General features: G+C 36.7%; 1 protein-coding gene across 1 annotated transcript in view; it reads right to left on the reverse strand.

The window, feature by feature from the left end:
* The window catches only part of jakmip3 (Janus kinase and microtubule interacting protein 3), a 56482-nt gene extending 41784 nt beyond the window's left edge, over positions 1-14698 (reverse strand). Inside the window, exon 1 of the mRNA XM_007896234.1 lies at positions 14520-14698. The gene's annotated coding sequence lies outside the window, so the exon portion shown is untranslated. The remainder of the gene's footprint in view (positions 1-14519) is intronic.
* Between the last annotated feature and the right edge of the window lie 1056 nt (positions 14699-15754).

Consider the following 15754-nt stretch of genomic DNA (forward strand, 5'->3'; position numbering starts at 1 on the left):
AGGAATGTTTGTTAAATGCTTCAGGCTCTGCCATTATTCAAAGCATTATTATAACAGTAATAATTGGAAGTCATGGTTTGACAGAATGTTGCAGTGGATAAAGTAGCAGCCCCAAATCTAAGAGCTGAAATTCTAGCATTACCTACAGCTCTTTTGGCGAGGCATCATTACAATGGAGGAAATCCCATAGCCAAAGGCATTACACATAACACCAACCAGAACTTCATCCCAACATTTCAAAAGACTGCAAATTAGGTCATTCCAGGTGTGTTCTGTTGAAGAAAGAATTTACTTGAAATAATTTTTTTTTTCTATTTGCCTTGGATTCCTAAGCATTTTCATACAGTATTTTACATTTCCAGGATTCAGTATTTAATTTTTATCTTGTAATAGATCCCACCAACCGTCATGAAGCGAATAACCAATTAATCTGGAGAACAGTTGCTAGGACAGGGTTTGGGAACTCAAGGCCCACCAAGTATCCTGACCGAGGACCTCTCACTCGGGCCGTGCAAACTTCCTGCAGGGTAGCAAAGCCTCTGTCCCTCAAGGCCTTCACAAAAGGCTGCCCTAATACCTTGCACTGGAACCTGAGAACATGTCTTTCTCATACGCTCCTTGGGCTTCATAAATTTCCGACGTCCAATTAGACTTCCATAGCCTTTGCATGCAGTATGCTTCCTGGTTTTGCAGCCCCCAGAAATGAGTGTCACCTTACACTGAGATCTCAAAATCCCGACATGTGTCTTGATCCCACAACCTTCTGACCCAGAAGCTAGCATGCCACCAAGTAAGTCAGGCTCACATGACTAAGCTATGCTAGCAGTAGAGGTAGCTACTTAACAAGTATGCAATCCTGTTTTTTTTCTACATTTGTGTTTTCTCCTTAAACAACTAAATCTATTCCGAAACTGGAGTGAAGTTTCAGTTAAAAGTCACACAAATAGGACTTTTTTGATATAATGAAAGTGTCGAGGGTTTGACATGCAGGTTGACATCTTATTTATAGATTGGTTCCAGACTAACAACTACTTCAATTTATTTATGATGCCTGAAATATTTTTCTGAAATACCGATAGCAGCAATATTACATTTTTGACACGGCACTTTATGAAAAGATATATCACTTGGATTTAAGTTTAGATTGCTTCAGAATATACATTATCTTAAACGTGGTCCATGTCGCCTTCCAAATTTAAAATAAAATGGCTAACTAAAAGTTTTAAATTACTCGTTATTATCTACATGATGATTAAAAGAACACAGCAGTGAGATTATTTCTTCACCTTGTACTTTTTCATCTTGTTGTGATAGACTGGCAATAAAGAATGTAGTCCAATATTGCATTTCTCAAGTGATTTCAGTTTGATAAAATATGTACTGAGCATGGCTGAGCTAACAGATAGTTTACAGTTGTGACACTTTATAGCGATGAGTTTACATCTGACCAAGTAATGTATCCCTTCAAATGACACGCTCAATGAATGTCAACCAATCCTGGCTGCATTTCAAGCCCATGGAAGATTAGTACAGCAGTCAGAAAGTTTCACATTGCAGTCTCCTTTGTTGTGTGTTATGAGATTATTGGGGTCTAATAAAATAGTGATTTCTAATGGGATTCCTGAGTAAATAACCTGAGTGGGAACTCCTTTAGTCACTGGGAGTATATCACACAAACCAAAAGTAGAAACTCCAGTCCAAAAATGGATTGTGTTAAAATAGCATATTTTTAATTGGCGGATTTGAGTTAAAGAGTAACACAATATAATTTGATGACATTATTCCATCATTGAAAATATCTCATTTTGAGGAATAATAAAACAATAATAAAATAATAAAACAAAATGAAAGCATTGGGCAGCCATGTCATCTCCTCTCAGTTCAGAGAAAGCCTATTACAATTGTTAGTAAATGTGTGTGCAGTACAATTCTACTATTCAGCAAGCTGTGTCTCGCAATTCAATGTCCCGCTCAGTGCATTATTTTAGAATACAATGTCTTTTCCCACTAATCAATCATAGCTCTCTACATTCAAAAAGGGTTAAACAACCAAAGCCTGGTGACACAAGATGAGCTTCTTCAAATTTCTATGATAAATATATTGCCCCAAAGGTTTTCCTTTACAACCGACTCTGCGATATATCCTTTCCAAAATGCCTAGATCCGAACTAAATCTCACAGCACGGTCATTCTTTTCACACAGACACACATAAAATGATGTACGATTATGTCAACACGGCCTTTTGAGAACAAGGATTAGAACAGAGTCAACAGTCTCTGGTTCCTCGGGGGAATAGCAGGTTGCTTGGGTGCCTAATCAAAGCAGCTCTCCTTTCCGCTGGTAAGGTTTCTATCCTTGGCAGTGGCAATGACCATACATATTATTTCCACTTAAGTCACTGCTCTTCTTGCTTTCAAAACTAGACAAATCAAAATATCATTTTATAAATAGCACTTTATTTTCCACCAGCCTATTGTGCTGAAACTAGCGTTAATGTGGCAAAGGCACATTATATTTCACCCACAGATGCTGTTATTGAATATGAAAGATGTTCCATTTTCCAGCATTGACATTCATGAAGTTAATGAGGACACAAAAATGCAAGTAATAAGGAACCTCTAAGAATTAAATAATATAAAAAAAGTCTTTCAGTATTGTTGAGAAAACTATGAATCTTTTCATACACAGATAAAAATAAATTGTTTGATGTAAAATGCAAAGTTGTGTCATGTTTGCTTCTGGAAAAACATTTTTACAATCATTCAACCAAAGGGATTTGGTCATTCCAATTTACATAAGAAGGTGTAATTTCTTTGAGAAGGCATTAAACTAATCCTAATTGCTTTGAGATTTATGTATAAAAAGTCAACATTTCTTGGAACTAAGCAGAGATTAATGACTGTGCTGTTAGAATAGCTCCAGTGCTATACCCACAGCTTTAGTCAAAGGTGATATTTTCACAAGATTTGACCCATGAGCCATTAACACAATGAGAAAAGAAGAAAATTACAAATATTTATCATAGTAAAATTGACAAAACAGATTTGCAAATCCTGCTGAAGCAAAGAAAAATCTTTGGAAGCAATATAAAGGAAATTTAGTAGCACATAAATAAAAATTATTTCAGATTTCCACTGAGTAGTTAGTGAGTAACAAGAGGACATAAATGGAAGATTATCACCAGAAGAATAATGGGGAAAATTGGAAGGTTTTCTTTTACACAATACAGAATACCTTGTCACAAATAACTGTCAAAGTTAAATTTAAGAAAGGTCCTTCAGCATTCATAATGCAACCAGCGCTTGAGATATGGAAGGAAAAGTGTCATCTGTTCTTTTTGCAAAGAGTGGAGGGAGATTTACAAAATATCATGTGTTGCTATGAGCCATCCTTTTCAGCACTACGATCAAAAGGAGAAATGTAACAGGCATTTCTTAATGCAGGTTAGTATATGCCAGGGGCTGTTGAGAGAACCAGTAATTTCATGAAAGTGCAGCTTGAGCCACTTATTTTGCACAGTTCTTGTAAGATATCAAATTGAGGGAAATTATCAATCTAAGTATTACTTATCAGTCTTGTTCATTGTTACATACTTCGTAACAGTCTAGGCCAGGGAAACCTATCTTGCCTAACCATCAATGTATCCTTTAATGTATCTCTCTAAATCTAATGTTTTTAGTGGACAGGAACTTTTTGAAACCCTTTTTATTTTCTTGTTCCATCATCTGTTGTGGAATGTCTATCACCTTTTTTTTAAACTAGAAAAAAAGGACTCCTGGATTTCTTATGTTTTGGTTATCTTTCGTATAAAGATTAAATCGGAAAAAAACACATCTGAATCTAAATATTACAAACCCTTCATAATTCCTCTATCAAGTCTCTCCTCATTCTTTTCTTTTTGAGAAGGGCAGCTAATCTTTCCTCCAGGGAAGCCTATTGGTCAGGACCATTGACCCTGACTGGCCATATTTATGCTAATCCTTGCATTTGATGTAGCATTTCATCATGTCGTCGAGACATTTCAAACAATTTCACAGGATTTTTTTTAAACTGTGAAATGTAGTGACTGTGTCTTTGTAGGCATAATTGGGAACCCACAAGATATGCAGTCAATTCACTTAACAATATATTCTGTGAAGCGCTTTGAGACATCTCAAAGAGAGATAAGGCACCATATTATCATTATAACCACACTGAAATGTCCCAGAAACAGCAATTAAGTAAATTACCATTTTTTTCTTGGAATGCTGATAATCCTTGCAATAAAAAGGAAACAATTTCAAATCCTTTGCTTTATATGGCTCCTCTGTTAAAGAGGACACCATAAAAATCTTTGTTAGACTGGATTTCTAAAAAATGGTAATTTACTTCATGGCTGTTTCTGGGACATTTCAGCGTGCAAATTGGTTATAATAATAATAATCCTTGCGTTTGATATGGTGCATTATCACGTCTTTGAAACTGAAATCACTTGAGAACTGGATTTCTTGTTGTAATGAAGATCGATTGCATATTATTCAAATTAATGGCAACACAGAAATTCTCAAAGCAGCATTTCTTCCATAAGACCTTTACAATACAATACAAATATACATTTATAATAGCACCTTTCACATTGGTAGGATGGCCCAGCGCCTTGGGACGTCCTCCTGACGTGAAAGGCGCTTTATAAATGGAATCTTGTTGTTGTTGTTGTTGTTGTTAACAATTCTGGTTTGTCTAGAAGAGATAAAGAAGGAAATAAACCTATCATTATAGTTTTTATTCTGCTGAAAAATACTGCAGTTGGTATAGCATGAATAATAATAAGTAAATTACAGTACACTTAACAAAACACAAACTGTTTAATGTTTCCCAGAGCTGCCAATGCATGGCAGACTGTGCAGACTGTACTAACATGACACAGAATACTGGCATATCATAGCTTCAAATGGGAGAGAAGGCTAGTATTTGACCAGAAGGTTTAGGAAACTATTCAAAACAAGCTGGCAGCTTTAGGCCTTGTGATCTGCAAGGGTAGACATATGCAGTGGTTAGGCAGAATAGAACCATTATCCAGATGCTTTGCAGGAACTGTCTAGGCTAGCTTGTAGCCGGAGCAAGCACAGTGTTTCATTGGAATTTGCTATCTGTCCAGAGATTAATTTAGCTGTTTCACTCTGTTTAGTGAACATGCTATTATAGTCAAAACCAAAATGAATAATGATAATAATTTTGTCGCTCTGTTTCATTGATATTCAGGTGGTAAATCGTTAAACGTCATCGAAACAGACATTTTTAGACAACGCAGTAGGGTCTAATTATTTACCTGCTGCAGAAGTAAAACCCAATTTGTAGGTGTACATTACAAATTTTTCACTTGCCACAAATAAAATGTTGTCACAGGCATGGGATTTTCCATCTGCTAGTCACAATTCTGTTGGCTCAGTGTGAGTTAACACTTTGATATCCTACCCACCAAAGGGGAAAAAAATCTATTCTTTTTAAATAAGGTAAAGGATTTATACAAGACGTAAACTGATGATCGTGTTTGAGAACACTCAGGAAACAGATATGGAAAGAATGTGTTTTGTCACTCAAGAAAGTAAAAATACCGTAAATTTATATATATGCAATTTGTTGTTGTTGTACATTCAAATTTGCAAACAAAATTGATTTTGGAAAACAATAAATAGATACAAAGAGAAAAATTATAAAAGAAGAAGGAAGGCATATGAGTCTACGTGTAGTGTTTGGTTTATAAATCAGTTCCTCGGCAATTATGCAGACACAAACCATTAATTACCAACATTTTTGTTAAATAGTGTAAATCAATACAATTTGCTATCAAACTACATAGCTTCATATATTTCTGAATAAATGTGTCGATCTTAACCTGTCAATTGTGTCATTGTAAGCAAATATCAGTTTGGCAAAATCCACTTTCTCAAAACATCCAGATCTTGTAATTACTGTAGTACTAACGCCCTCCGAAGAAAATCTGTTTAAAACTCTTTTACGGCTTTAGGTACTATTGATTAGTGGCCCATTGACCTACTTTTGTTGTTACCTTTAATCTTATCTGATGTCTAAATATCAAATTCATGAATAATAACAGAATAACTGCTCCAGTCCACCTTAGAAGGATTGGCATATTGCGGGTATAAATGTACACTCTTGCAATGAAGTGGTAGAAAATAGCTGAATGACAGATACCTCAACCATGTTAAAAATTATGTGCATATAGATTAGGTCAGCATCAGCTTTTGCAGCACCAGATTTGTATACGAATCACAAGATCCACACGATGAAGTAGAATGCAATGGCATATTGTGTTGCCATGTCTGTATCTGATAGCATGTAGAATTTTATTTGATTCCAAACATCAAGTGCTAGAAAGATCCTTGTTTTAGTGGAGTTGAGAAAAAAAACAATTCACCCCAGGGTGTTTTTCATCTAGGTAAAGAGCAGCACTGACTGAGGACTGAGGCACCTGAGCAAACCTTTACTTGTGTTACCAAGCTTATTTTATGCACCCCCCAATGCAATAAAATGAAATCCAATGCAATCGGTGTTCTAACTAAATTTAGGGGCTTAAAAGATCCATGTAAATTAGTAATGATTCAATTTTTTTTTAAAAAGTCCCAATTTCGGCACAGAAGGTGTCTATTTGGCCCATTGTGTTTGCACATTTACTTCTAATTCACCCTTTTTTATTAATCCCACTTTCCAGCTCTTTCCCTATATACTTCCACTATTTTTACTGTTCAGTTGCTTTTCCAATTCAGCATTCAAATAATTCTATGGGTTCAAGCCTCAGATCAGGACTTTGAGCTCATAGACTATGCTGACATTCCAGTGCTATGTTGAGGGAACTGTCACCATCGGATGAGATGCTAAACCAAGGTCCCAAGTGCCTCTTCAGATGGTTATCAAAAGATCTAATTTCTTCTAAAATGCTACCTTTTAAAATAAACAAGTCATCTTAATTTACCTTTTATTCTTTGTCTATTGTCCAGATTTCCACCAACTTCTATTCCTAAATGGCTATTGAAGTTAAAGGTTCTGTTAGATGACATATGAATATATTAACATTGTGGTGCAGACAATTTGTTGACCTTTAAAGCAACTATAGCATTTAATTGCTTTAATTGTTAAAAACGTACCCAATTTCAGCACAGTTTGAATTGGAGATATACAATTCATCAATAACATTTAGCTTTCAACTCCTGATCCATTATTAATGTACATAAAATGCTGAACCGGAAATCCTTGGGAATAAACTGTACATTATTTCTTTATAGAGCTGCATTTGTGATAATCTAAAACGTTAATCCTCTTTTGTGAATGTTATCCTGCATTAAGTGATGAAATGAATTTCCAGCTGCAGGCAGCACAAGACCAACAAAACACCCATGTAAATATATAACCAATAGCAAATTCCAATTGATGATATTCTTTGAACTGCATGATTAGATTACAGTCTTATAATCATTGCTACGTATCCATTATGCTAAATGTTATATGCTCACAAATACTGGCAAACAAAAATGGATCATGCAGATGGATTGAATTCGGATTCACTATGCTTATAAGCATTCCAGTTAAGTATATGAAATTAATTTATCCCTGAATATTGTCTTTTAAGATAATATGCAATTACTTGAAACAAAGATGAGCATTAAATACAGGTCATATTGGATCTCTAAAAACAGAGTCAGTTATTTAAACAAGCAAAAGGGTAGAGGATATTTATGGTCATTGAAATTTATTTCTACACATCATAAAGAATGAAATGTGTACATCGTGAATGAAGTTGCTGTGTTATATCACACAGAAAATATTGTTTATAAGGATAACTAGGAAGCGCTCTGAGACACTACCCGGCGTGGAGGGCACTATATAAGTGCGAGTTGTTGTTGTAGGAAAATATGTTTTGTAAAGCAAAACGTTCAGCAACTTCCTTCCGCAGATTCAGGGGAAATCCTGAACATTACAATAGTTCTTTACCACTTATCAGTTTACAAGAGTAAAGTTGATGACAAACAATACAAATATAAAATTTAAATTGAGTTGACCAGTTTGTCGGCGTCTTGATAATTAACTAATCAGACAAAAGTAATATCAATAATATCCCTGCGATTGGATACAGCACCTTTCACAATGGAGGTATACCTCAAACAGCTTGAATTGATTTACTTGTAAATTGTAACTCTTTTATGCAGGCAAACAGAATAACCATTGTTTTTAAAAAGTACAATAACAGTGTCATTTTCGATCATTTCACAACTTAAAAACTGAAATATTCTTTTTTAGTCAACTATGAATTATGAAACATCAAAAAAACTTAAGAGTAAATTTTAATATTTTCAAAAATTCGGCACAGTATAAACATTTAAAAGATTGATCTTAATGGCAAGATTCGGAAAGGTCTAGACCTCTGAAGAGGCAAAAGTAGGAGATGACATTGGAAACAAAACCTCAACAGTGCCTGAAATTCTGTTTTGTCTGCATGCGTAAAAGCATCAACGCTGGCTTTTATTTCCTCTGCTTCATTTAAGATCATTCAAGGATTCATGCTCAATTACAGGTACTTTATTATCTTGTCATATGACAAGGTCTTACTATTTGATTCCCCGTGACTACAGTGGCAAAGAAAGTAAAGCAATAATTGTACACAAAATAAAACTGTTTGTTAATGTCCTGGATCTAACTAAATTAATACATATTGATCTCCGAACACCTATTTATAATGAAATGTTATAGAAAATAGTAACTCCTCAATTGAATCGAGGGAAGGTAGGCTTGCCTTTATTTTACAAATAGGTTGTATGATCACATTCATTCTTCGCAAATTTTATTGCAACCTCCCAAAGCAACACACCATAGTGATGGTCAAAATATTTCTCCTCTGGTAAGCTCAGAGTTTAAAATATTGGCTCCATGGCAAATCTTCACTTCTTTTTTCTGTACTTGCCACGCCACCTACACACAGAAATTTCCTGGTCTCTGGGATGGACTTTATTTTAAAAATCCCATTACGCATGGTCCATACACTTCATCTAGACAGTAATACTGCCAGTTTAAAAAGAGATTTCCAGTATATGATGGAAGCACAGAGAAAAGGAAATCCAACCAGATATTTAGATGGAATACTAAAATGTATACTAAAAAGGACTTCTACACAAAATGTTTGAAAGGAGAGTCCATGTAACACAATCACACGGCATCAGCAAACATGGTTGTGACAAAATATACATAACAGGTAATCATCGATTTTTACTGGTTACTAGATTCATACGGATGTATGAACCTAGTAGCCACTATTGCATCCAAGTCATAGCATTACACCTAACAAAACTAGGAGTTAACTTCCATTGGCACGTAATGGATTATTGAAAGTAATCCCAGAAAAATACTTGAGAATTCCCTCAAATAAACAGGATATGAGGGGATAGGTTCAGAGTTGTAAAGGGCAATTTAGACTAGGCTCCAGGAAGAATTTCTTTGCACAAAGGATCTTTAACAATTAGAATGGGTTACGAGGAAGGGTAACAGACACCAGAACATTTGGACACATTTAAGAAACAGTTTGGTGCCATGATGGAAGCAGGGTGATATTGGATGGATGAGAACAAATGGGCCAAAGATCATTGAATAAAATCTTCACCAGGTTAGATGGAAGGAAAAGAGAGGTGATTCCACATCAATGGAACATACCTGTCTTCAGCAAGCCACTCAGGCAACTTGGGAGCCTTCAAATCAATCTGACATAGAGTCAGTAAATAAAATGAAAGAGTCATGGGTAGCTCCAGGATACATTTATTTCATATTGTCACAGAACACTGAGCAAACAAAAGCTCCTGAGGCAGATGTCATTGAGGGAGTTGAACCTGCAATGACCACGTGTGCATATATATCACCTCTTACAGTATTTAGGATCTGTCACTCTTGAAAATACAATGCCGTATTTCCAACTGTTTCTGTAAAAGATGTACAAATCTTGTAACCATTACAAAGAGAGCCTCTGTAATCTGCTCATTATTGAAGCAAATAGATGCTTAGCTAGTGTTTGCTTTTCTGGCCGTTTGCAAAGTCCAGGGCCAAGCTCAACATTTCAGACAAGGAAAATTTTCATGCATAAGTGACATGCATATGTGGAACTCTATCTGGCTTGGGTACTCTTTTCCACACATGTCAGATAGCCAGCTGACCCCCATAAAAAGCTTGTAATGACTTCAGCAGGTGCCTGAGTTCAACCTGTGGCACTGATGTTCAAAGCAGTGATGATCTGCATAGCCACTGGCTATGGTACTCACAGGAGATTCACTGTGCATTTCTTCAGCACTGAGACAACTATTGTTTGTGACAGCTTGTCACGTAAGGTGCACCCTCCTGATGTACTGTTCCTCTGAAATGTCAAGGTATTTTTCCTCACCCTATACATTTGGTGTCTATACATTTGAGTGCTACCTCCTGAGCCAGACTGTCACCTAAAATACATCACTCAAAACAAGCTCATCATTAGTTCAGCTCCAGTAAAATATGGCATTTTATACAAATCCAAATGCATTGTAAAAATCAAACAATCTCATAATATTATCACATGAAAACGCTAAAGTTATGATAATTGGATTTAAGATTGTTTGCTTGCTTGGTGTGCAGGGGCCAACAGTCTCTAAATTAAACAACTTTTAGTTTTAAAGGGGCACTCTTGAAAAATTGTTTGGAATATCTATTTTCATGAAGGGATCTATTTATTTATTTATTTCCCATTAAATGTTTGTCAGAACCTCAGGAAACTGCCCTGGAAGTCTGTTTTCTTGTGACAGATTGAAAACCTAACTGTACCTCGTACTGGATGAATAAGGGTGGCATTATAGTGAAAGACAAAGTGGCAGTATCTAGATGTTGATGATGCACAGAATGAATGAATGAACTTTTTACATTTTCAAATGATTTATGAGGCCTCCATCATATTAAAGTGATTAACAAGCCTAAATGTAATTCCACCATCATGCTAGTGCTGTAACTACTACTGGAGAAACAACTTCACAGTACTAAATTCCTCCAAATTAATGAGACTTCAGAGAAATTGGTCTGAGACAATAAATCGATGTGCACCACCTATTTGAATATTCTGCATAAATCTGCTGGAATGATGTGTGAATACAGTAAAGTACACTGAAATTTATTGCCCAGTCTAACAGTAACTGTCAGCAAAAAACGGACCGGAAGCACAATAACCCTAAAAGTACATAAAACATGCCATGGCATGATGGCAACATTACAATCTAATCATGTAATTCAGATGTCAGATGTTAAATTTCACTCTTGCAATTTAGGATGTCACTTGAACCCCTCAATTAGATTACAGTCTTGTAGCCATTCCCAGAAATTCATCTTAAAGAAGCTGTACAACAGTATTTTCCTGGATCAGCCACTGAAATAGGTCCTAAAATAGCTCTTGGTTTAATTACATGCGCCGAAGCAGACTACTATTTGTTATAAGACTCCCAATGGCAAAAAAGAAGCAAATAGTGACCTGAAAATGGTGAGGAATTCCTATACTCTATATAGCGATGAACTGTTATAATTCTATAGATTGTCAAAAATAACATACTTTGGAGTGAGATCTGATGTTAAAACAGGTCTTAGGAAACAGATAACATGAATAAACTCTAGATTCCTCTCATGTCTAATGACAATGTTATCTTAGTTATTTAATGTGCTGTTATTGTTTCATACTACAGGTTGCCCTCATTTAAAATATACATTTGTACTGCAACAATTTTGTTACACTGATTTTACAACAACATGCATTTAGATGGTGCCCCTCGCGCAAAACAGCGTCCCAGAGCGCTTATGATTTTACCCTTGTATAGACGTGCAATTTTTTTCTGTATCTGGCAGCATAATTTTAACAACCAAATGCTTTATTCTCATAAAATAGCTTTAGCTATTATATGTCCTATAGGAGCACACCGCAAAACACCTGTTAAAATAGCACAATTTGGACACCGCATGTAATGCAATAAAACTATCATTTGTAAAATATGTGCACCCTAAATAAGTTTCTATTCACAAGATATTTGTACTGCATTAGATATTGAAGGCTTTAATTAAACTATCAGTTTGTTTCATTGTAAATCAACTGTAGTTTTACATTTGATGGATGGAATGCTGTAGTTTGGCATTTATCTTTACCAAATAGCCTTGGCAAAGCCACAAACTCTCAAAAATGGATTCCTAATCTCTAACAATGTATTTATTCATGATTAATTGTTCAGACCATGTCAAACGTCACAGCTTAGAGACTCCCAACAGATCAGAAAAGCCAGAAATAACCGCTCAGAAATCCACATTTTTTGCAGAAGTTTAAAAAAGGGGAAAAGAAAAGAATATTTAAATGGCACCTCATTCTGTTAATGCATTTGTACTATACAGAAACGAGGAATCCCAGAGATGGCACAGTGCAATTCACAGCAGCAACCAGCATTGTGAAGAGGCCCAGTATGTTAGCTGATGGGTCACTTGTGTAGCATACTGATATCCACCATGACTTGGCTGAAGTAAAGTAATGAGGCAGGAAAAACCCTTTAGCTGTAATACTGCCTAAAAGCCCAAAGGCATACGACACAGTTGATTTCCAGGATTTTTTTCTCTTGTTATTGACTTGTCTCTCATTAAACCGAATTGTGGAAATTCCAATATTGTTACCATGGCTACCAAAAATATCTGGAAAAAATAAGGCATCTTCTGAGAAAGCAACACAAGAGAATCCAGAAGGAATAAATTGAGTTGAAGAATATAACCTGTAAATTTTACCATATACCCCTGTTTGCTCTTGTTTAGGCCTCAAAATATAGATTAGATACCATATTTTGCTGATAGTCCAGATAACCGTGATATTGAGTGCTCCAAGACACTATATACGTGTAAGTTGTTGTTGTCATTGTTATCTACTACCTAGCTTTTCTGAAGTTCAGCACTTTTTGTAGCACAAGAGTCCGTGGAGGTATTTTACCTAGTATTCGTGTAGTGACGTGTCAAGCATACATGAGCGTCTGCCAGTCAAACACAAGTTTGACTTGTTTGCAACCCTTCAGTAAACATTAATAACAATTTCAAGGCCCCTTAATTACATCCTCGAAAAGGCCTCATTACAAAAGTGCATTATAGTGGTGGTTCAGTAATTCTATTCTGCATCACTTGACTCTCTGCTATTGTACAGGACAGATGCTCGCTAATTCATGAGGATCTATCTCCCTGCTACTCTCCCCCTTCCCAATTCAAACACCTACCATCTCTGAAGGTAGTTAAAAGCCGGCTGGATTTCATAACACATTCAGAACACTGCCACAATAGTACCATTATAGCTTTTATGCGCCACTGTGTGTGCACCACATAGTCATAAAATAAAATAATTTTCTGTTTGTGCCAATAAATACTTAAATCTACCACAGCAAGAAATCGACAAGCAGCAGAATGAGAACAGCAGCTCCCCACATGTGCACTGTGCCCCAGGACCATATGAAATGCATAAAATAAACAGTTTACCAGCCTTAAATATCTCATCGGATGGTAATTATTGGATAAAGCACAACAAGGTCCTCATTGAAGATGGATATATGATTATGTTCTGATGAACTGTGACATGTTTAAATGATCTATCAGAGTCTTAATGTCTCACCTTTCCAGGCTGCTGTCTGCATGTTAAACAGGGTCTGCACATAGAGGACCCTTACATCAATTAATAATACAATGAGCTTAGTGAGGTTAAATGACATTTACAGCCCACAAGAGAATGCTCCGTTGAAAAGGAAACTTCAATTTCAATGAACCAGACGTAAATTTTCACAGAGCAGGAGCTTACATACAGCTGTTTTCCTGCCCATATGTAGATTGAACGGATGCTAAAAGACAATGTAAAATTAAGCAGATCAGTCAAAACTAATGCCTGGTAAGGCACCAAGCAAAATGCATAAAATAATAAATTCCAGAGGAACGTGATACATTTTTGTTACCTTACCATTATTTTTTTATAGAAAAAAAAGGCCTACAGTAGTTCAGCTGTTTTTTTTTCCCCCCTTCAAGACACTGCAGGTGATTCTGCATCGATGCCACAAAGCAGTATTTTGCATCAGATAAATCTTTAGCACCGAATAAAATCACTAACCTCAAATGCACGATCCAAAGTGCAGTATACAGTGGGTCTGCTGTACGTGGTGGTACTCTAACATTTGAGGAGGTGCCATTTGCTATACGCACTGCTGTTCATCCTTCCAAACTGTAGATGATGCCTTGCAAACACATTTAAAAACGTTCTGCCTCGCACACAGGACAGCATCATCCAAACAGATTGATTTATCCTGATGCTGCACAAATTAAACCCAGACCTTCAAACCTTTTCAGTAAGAAAAATGCTAGAGAATATTAATGATTGATCCACCACCCCCCTTCCCCACCCCACACAGACACACACTCCCCAGCCCCTCTCTGCATAATTTTAAATGAATCAAAGAATAGATCTGCTTACCATGTGCACACACAAGTGAAGAATTAGACCAGCAGCGACAGACTGAGGATGTATTTCACACACACACACACACACACACACACACAGAAGCTGCAGCTTCCTCAGTGATTCACTTGGAGCTGTGCTCCCTCCTGGGAGAATGAGCTCATTCGCAGTCGCCTCTCATCCATTGAGGGTGTCACTGCAGATCGTAGTTGCTTCTGTAGCCACGTCATCGCAGGGGCTCAGTTGCAATGCCATAAGCCACAGCATCCCAAGCCTCATTGGTATCCAGAGTGGGATATGCTTCTCACACGTCTGCAGCACCAGGGCAAGCAGGACCCAAGACATGGGCTTTCCAATGAGAGACTTTCCAGGAGCAGTTTGCTGGCAGATTCGAATCACTACCCCATTTCTTGCATTCAGAGCCTTTTTAATCCGCTTGAGAAAACAGAATGAAGCAGATGGGCGAGGATAGCTGTGTTGCCATGGCACACTCTCTGCGGATAGCTTTTTCATTCAGCACAATATTATCTTTTCCAAAAGCAGGATTATGTCCCAAAAAAGAATGCGTAACAGCAAAGTGCTAGATTGGCGCAGAGAGAGAGAGAGAGACTTAACTGCATTTCACTGGTTTGCCTTCAGAATGGCTACAGCAAATGTCTATAAGTCATCCTTCCAGATGTTTCCCTTGCACGAGTGTGCAGTGTAGGAGTGTGGACGGGTCATCAGTGATAAGGGTGTAATTACAAATGTTCCCAATGTAATTAGTTAATTAAGTGAAAATTATACGAATTGTATCCAAAGTGATAGCAATCTTCTCAGGTCCCTGCAAGCACAGCAAGTGCACAGCTTCCTGCTGTTCTGAAAGGAGTCAAGGATAAGAAGGATCCAGGATTGTGACTCGGGGAGCAATAGGAGAGGTTTGGAAGAACTTCTGCTGTCAAAGGCTTGTCAGAGTGAGCCAGGGGGTGGCTGGTATTTACGTCAATCTGCAGAATCAATCAAGACACAATAACACAATGCAGACTTCTAAAATTCTATTGAATATGAATAAGCCTGACTCAGAGGCAAGAGTGCTACCAACTGAGCTAGGCCGATACCTAACTTCACAGTACTGTTCATTGCCTTAAAGCAAATAGAATTTATACAAATACATGCAGTTCACTCAAGGCAAATCTGCACAATTTTTGTGCAGTAGTGTCTTACTTATAATAATAATACTGATGATAATCATTTCATTTGATATAGTGCCT

This window comes from Callorhinchus milii, unplaced genomic scaffold (assembly GCF_018977255.1).
Source record: "Callorhinchus milii isolate IMCB2004 unplaced genomic scaffold, IMCB_Cmil_1.0 Scaffold7, whole genome shotgun sequence".
NCBI classification, from domain to species: Eukaryota; Metazoa; Chordata; class Chondrichthyes; order Chimaeriformes; family Callorhinchidae; genus Callorhinchus; species Callorhinchus milii.